Raw genomic sequence first — 6080 nt, forward strand, 5'->3', positions numbered from 1 at the left:
AGAAAGGTGGGAAGTTCACCACGCATAAAGCCCATGCCAGCTTTGGAGTCGCGACCATAAGTGGACTGTGAATGTTTTGATTCAGCTAAGTTATAATGGGGGCAGGATACGAGTAAAAGGCAAAACCATCACTGTATATTTTTAGCTTGCATGCTCAAGGATAAAGGAATTAAGGTGTCAAAAGGTACTCTCTTAAATAAGGCTCAAGGAAAATGAGTGCCCTTTTCATCTTTAACTATGTGAGCTCTTGTTTGAACTGCATTATGCCCATTCCATATTGGGGATTAAAAGTCTGTAAAACCTAAGGCCCTGGATCCTCCACCACTAGTTTATGAAGGCTCATCCACCAGAGAAAAAGGGCCTAACAGTCCTTTTACAAAAGGATTCTTTAATGCTTTGTCTGAAAATTACCATATGATGCCTTGAGATTGGCAGATTTTTGCTAATACAACTTTAGATGCCAGTCAATGCTATGGAGAGCAGAATAGGATAAGATCTGTGAACAACAGGCTGAGATCTAGATTGCATTCTGGCTATACGTCCCAGGCAATGTAAAACATCTGAAAGATCCATGAAAAGAACTCTGATTTATTAAGCCTTGTCTATGTGTTATGCATGCTTGTCTGTTGATTATTGTTTTATCTCTTTTTTTTGCTTGGTTTAATGTGTTTATTGTTAGTTTATTAAGCATGCCTTTAATTTAATTTAATAGAAAACAAACAACAGATGGCTAGGCCATTACTAAATTTCCCCAGAGCAAACAGAATGTGGGAATGGAGAGAAAGAATATGAGTGGAACACATGGCTGATAACACAGATTATAGGAAAATTCCCTAGACAAAGTAGAGATAACTAAAAAAGACCCAGGCCCATTAATTGCTAGGTCTATTAGTGATCCTGTAAAATGGACGCCTGCTTTCAGGAGCATTCTTAAAAGTCTCATTTCAGCCATGTTTTCATTTCCCAGTCTGTCATTTGAAATTTGAATAGATGAGACATTAGTCTCAATTTAGGAATATGTCTGGGATTTCTATACACACGAGGAGAAAAAGGCTAGCTTAAGAGAAGGCTCACCCTGACTGATTTTGGATGACCTATAGGCCTAAGCCCCATCTTTTTATGGGTGCTATAGAATAAGCCCCAGACTCTTTTTCTTTAAAAGATGGCAAAAATGACACAAGGAATATACACAGGCTGTGTTTGGGCAACAAGATTAGTGTTCCATAATAATGGGTAATTCTTGAATAATAATGGACTACATTCCAAGGTTGCCTCACAGGTCCCAAGGGCACTCCTGTTTAGATAAAATAAATAAAATAAAATAAAATAAAATAAAATAAAATAAAATAAAACAAAATAATACTTTAACATTAAAGCCATTGAAAGCCAGTAAGTTATCTCTGTTACAGAATTTGCCAAAGAAAATGCCTTGGATAATAATAATTGGCTTTAAAATCTCAAAGTTGTTAAAACATAAATAAATAGTTACTTAAAATGAAGGATTTGTAATAAAGCACTTCAGTAATAATTATAAATATATTAATAATGAAAGTCCAGTCTCTTAAGAGGAGAATGACTATATTCTTGGTTAGAGGAAAGGGCCAGTTGCCCCTCTACCTGTAAATGCAGAGAAGCTGCAGCAGTAACCTTAGATGTTATCTCTAAGGAAGAATGTAACAGATTAAACCCAAGTGGATAGAGGCCTGCTCCCTCCTTACCCTGCCTTTTCTCCAGCTTCATATGCCTATACATAATTTTCCAAAGTTCTTGGTACTTAAAGACTTTAGAACATTGCTGGATTAAATGATAAACATCTAAATATTCCAACAAGTTTTAAGTTCACTTGGTTTTACTTTTTATTACAGAGAATCTAAAAATATATATTTCTTAAAGGTGAGAATGTTCATAAATGTCAATCTAATAATGATGGCTGTTTACTTTTAATTATCATTGGAAAATTAAGTTTTAAATATTGTGTGTTTTTAATAATAGAAGGCAGGACATACATTTTAAAAGAAAAAGAAGAAAAAGGTCTGTACAAGTTGCTGATGGTATGACAGAAAGAAACTTAGAGTAGAAATACTTAATGGAAGGTCTAAGGAATGGTTATGCATGTTTGAAGGACATAGAAAGAAGGTTTGAAGGTTAATTTGAAAGTGTAAATTTGTGAAGGTTGTGTATGTAATGAGAAGGAAAAAAGATATATTAAAAGAAATGAATAAGTTCCAAAGTTAACTCTTTGCAAAGTTGTAAAAGGGTCATAAAATCTCAGGGAAGTTTAGACAGGGCTAGACCACTACCCTTGTCTCCCCTGCCAAGGACAGAGTAAATGGTTAATACAGAAAGGGAGGGTAGGACAAGGTTGCTGAATACTTCTTAAGCAAAACCAGAATATTCAGCAGTGGAATTTTAAGACAGGAGTATACATAATGCCTCAAATCACCAACTAGCCTGTTCTTCAAATTGGATGGGGGGTGGGGCAGCATCTATACTTCATAGATCAAATGTATAGGTTTGCTTACTTTGCTTTTTCAATAAAGGTGCATACTTTAATAAGTTAGTTTTTCACAATATAATCAAGGTCTCATATAAACTCATTTATATGAGAAGCCAATATTTTATGAATAATTGGATCTAGTAAAGTCCAAAGTAACATTTGCATACATATGCAAATAAGCACTAGCCAAAAGGAATGCTATTTGAAAGTAAATTTAAGCTTAATAAAAGGGAGAAATTTTAAAATCTCTTCCACTACTATTTACAAAGTAAACTAAAAATTATTATGCAAGCATTCAATCTAATCATTAATGAGACACCATTAAACATAAAAAGAAAGTTACTTTAACTTGAAATGTATGCATTGCAGTACTGCCAGCATGTCTCTCTCTTACATGTTTTTCTGATAGGCAACCAAATTGGTTGTTCTGTTTAAAAGAAAGTAAAAGTCTTTAATATAGTGATTTATGGTAAGCCCACAGGAAAAGCAGACTTTAAAGTGCTTATCCAATTAGAAAAGAAAATCCCTAAATGTGGCTTAGAGATTGCTCTGGGAGGAAATACAGAGGGCAATGCCCTTCAAATATCTAGGAACTGTAATTAAAATCCAATGTATTAGGCCTTAAAAGGAGAAATATGAAAGAATGGCATTAAAACCTGAAATGACTTTCAAAAATTATTAGAGAACATTAATTAAGACTTATCTAAAAATCTCTATAGGAAAAATGACAAATTTATTCAATATACTTAGGGGTGACTCTAGTCTTTCCTCACCCTAAACATTAACAGATGAATCTAGGAAGGAGTTACTAAGAATGGAGCAGGCAATCTCCTCTGCCCAAGTAGCATGGGTACAGCCTTAATTGCCTTTATTAGGACAGATTGATCCTACTGCAAATAGTCAGACTGGAGTCATCTTCCAAAATAAAAACTCTCCTACTATTATTGAGTGGGTCCACCTAGGGCATCAATCCTCTAAATCTGTGGTTACATATATAGAACTCATGGCTCAATTAATATCTCAACTCAGAAAGCGTTGCAGGCAACTTAGAGGAGAAGAACCCCACTGCATCTATCTTCCCCTCACAGGGAAGAAATTAGAAATGTTATTTCAGACTGACTTGAATAGGCAAATTGAAGTAAGTGAATATTCAGGGGAACTTGGTTGTCACATATTAAAAAACAAGTTACTACAATTTTTATATTACTCCCCTAATATTTATACTAAAAAAAAAAAAATACTAGGCAGGAACCTATTCCTGGATCATTAACTGTTTTTACTGATGGTTCATCTAATGGTAAAGCTGCTTATTATGCAATGAATTCAGACCAAGTCATTCAGACCAGTCATACTTCTGTGCAAAGAATTGAATTACAAGCTATCAAGGCTGCATTGCAGTATATCCAAGAGCCTATTAATATTATTTCTGATTCTGCCTATACTATTGGCCTGGCAAACAGAACTGAGACTGCTCAATTAAGATGGCTCATTGACCAAAGTCTTTTTATACTATTTAAACAGGTATAGCAAATTGTACAGCAAAAGCAATACCTCTTTCATATTACTCATATCAGGGCTCATACCACCCTGCCTGGTCTTTTAACAAAAGGAAATGCATATGCTGATCAATTGGTTGCTTTATTGAAACAGGCCACAGAACCTCATCAGCTTTTACATCAGCCTGTCAAAATGTTGTCTAAACAATTTTCAATCATTTGACAGCAAGCAAAACAGATTATCAAGGAATGTCCCACTTGCATGTTACATCTGCCTCAAGGGCCTAATACAGAAATTAACCCTCGAGGATTGATAAGGGACTCTATCTGGCAAATGGATGTAACACACTATACTCCTTTTGGATGCCTTGGGGCATTGCATGTCTCTGTAGACACTTTTTCAAAGGTCCTATGGGCCACTGCATCTACAGGGGAAATGGCAAAACAGGTCATTAATTATTGCCTAGCAGCTTTTGTCATCATGGGAATTCCAAAAATTATTAAAACTGATAATGGACCTGCATACACAAGCTGTCATTTCTAGCATATTAGTAAAAAGTGGAAAATTCAGCACAATACGGGAATACCATACAATTCCCAAGGACTGGCAATTATAGAACGCCAACATCAGTGGCTAAAATCCCAACTTGAAAAACAAAAAGGGGGAATAGTGGTGAAATCTCCTGTAAGTAGACTACACCAAGCCTTAATTACTTTAAAATTTTTTCACTTGTAACGCTGATGGCAAGACACCTATGGAATTACACTGGTGTCAGAATAAGCCAAAGGAAAATGGTCTGGTTAAATGGGAAGATCCTGAGTCTGGTTTATGGAAGGGTCCCTTTGTTAAACTTTGGTCGAGGATAAGCTTGTATATTTCCAGAAAACTCTTCCAAGCCCAAGTGGATTCCTGCAGGGAATATTAAACTTCAACATAGATCCCAGAGAGAAACTGACCAGACTAATGAGGACCTTGCACCTGGATACTCATCCTGTACCTGTGGCTGCAGACAATCGACTACTCCAGCCACAGATAGAAGTACCCCCAAGTAACACACTGAAGTTAAGGAATGGGAGGAGAATGAGACAGAGGAGAAACAGTCCAAAGATGACATGTGAGATGGTAAAGAAGCCTTGCCATGCTCGCAGTCATCAGTTGTGCGACAGTGCAGGTTGCCCTGGACAAAGCCAGAGAATTTCGGACCTGCACTGTCATTGCCCACCTTTTCTCCACCATTCAGGACTTGAATATAATTACTGTCAGGTCACAGGGGACAGTGATTGAGGAGGGGACCCATAAAGAACTAATGGTCCAGAAAGAAGCCTACTACAAACTAGTTCCTTAGATGCCTGGCAGCATTTTAAAAAGGACATAAAAGAACTCAATCCTTTTCATTGGATCTCCTTACATTTGCCTCTTAGCATAACCACTATTGTCTGTCTCATTTTTGTACTTATATGTTTATTTCTAGTCTGCAGATGTGTAATGAAGAGTCTTAAAGGACTCAAGCCCTACAGATGGCATACACTTTTCAAGATTTATTAAGAAAACCAAAAGAGGGAGGTGCCGAAAGCCACCGCTTTCCTAATACTGTCATAAGTGTGAACCAAGGAATGCGGAAGGCCGATGGACCTTGTGCATTAGCCTTGTTGAAATAGCGGCGGCTCAAATCAATTTCCTGACCTAATGGCCTCAAAGTTAATGTTTACTGGACCTTACAGACCTTTACTGATCTTTATTGACCTTAGACACAGTCTGTCTGCTACCTGTTTGCTGTGCTTTACTGAGGGCAAGATGTGTATCTAAAATTGAATAAAAATAGGACAAGGTCAGGTATCAGTGTGTTGCTCCAAGAGAGAAGTCTTGACCTGGCCCTCCATGACTTCTAAATTCGTATTTCTTGTATAGTATTTTCATTTGTGCATCGATCCCTTCTTCAGATCCTAAACTCCTGCCGTAAAAGGTTGTGGCAGTGAACATTCAGTTTACACAACAAAGACATGTAAAGATTGATTAATCAATAGTGTGTGTGTTTGTGTGTGTGTGTGTTTAAAAAGTCTGTATAAAATTCTCTGCTGTGGTATAC

This window comes from Eptesicus fuscus, chromosome 3, assembly GCF_027574615.1.
Source record: "Eptesicus fuscus isolate TK198812 chromosome 3, DD_ASM_mEF_20220401, whole genome shotgun sequence".
NCBI lineage: Eukaryota > Metazoa > Chordata > Mammalia > Chiroptera > Vespertilionidae > Eptesicus > Eptesicus fuscus.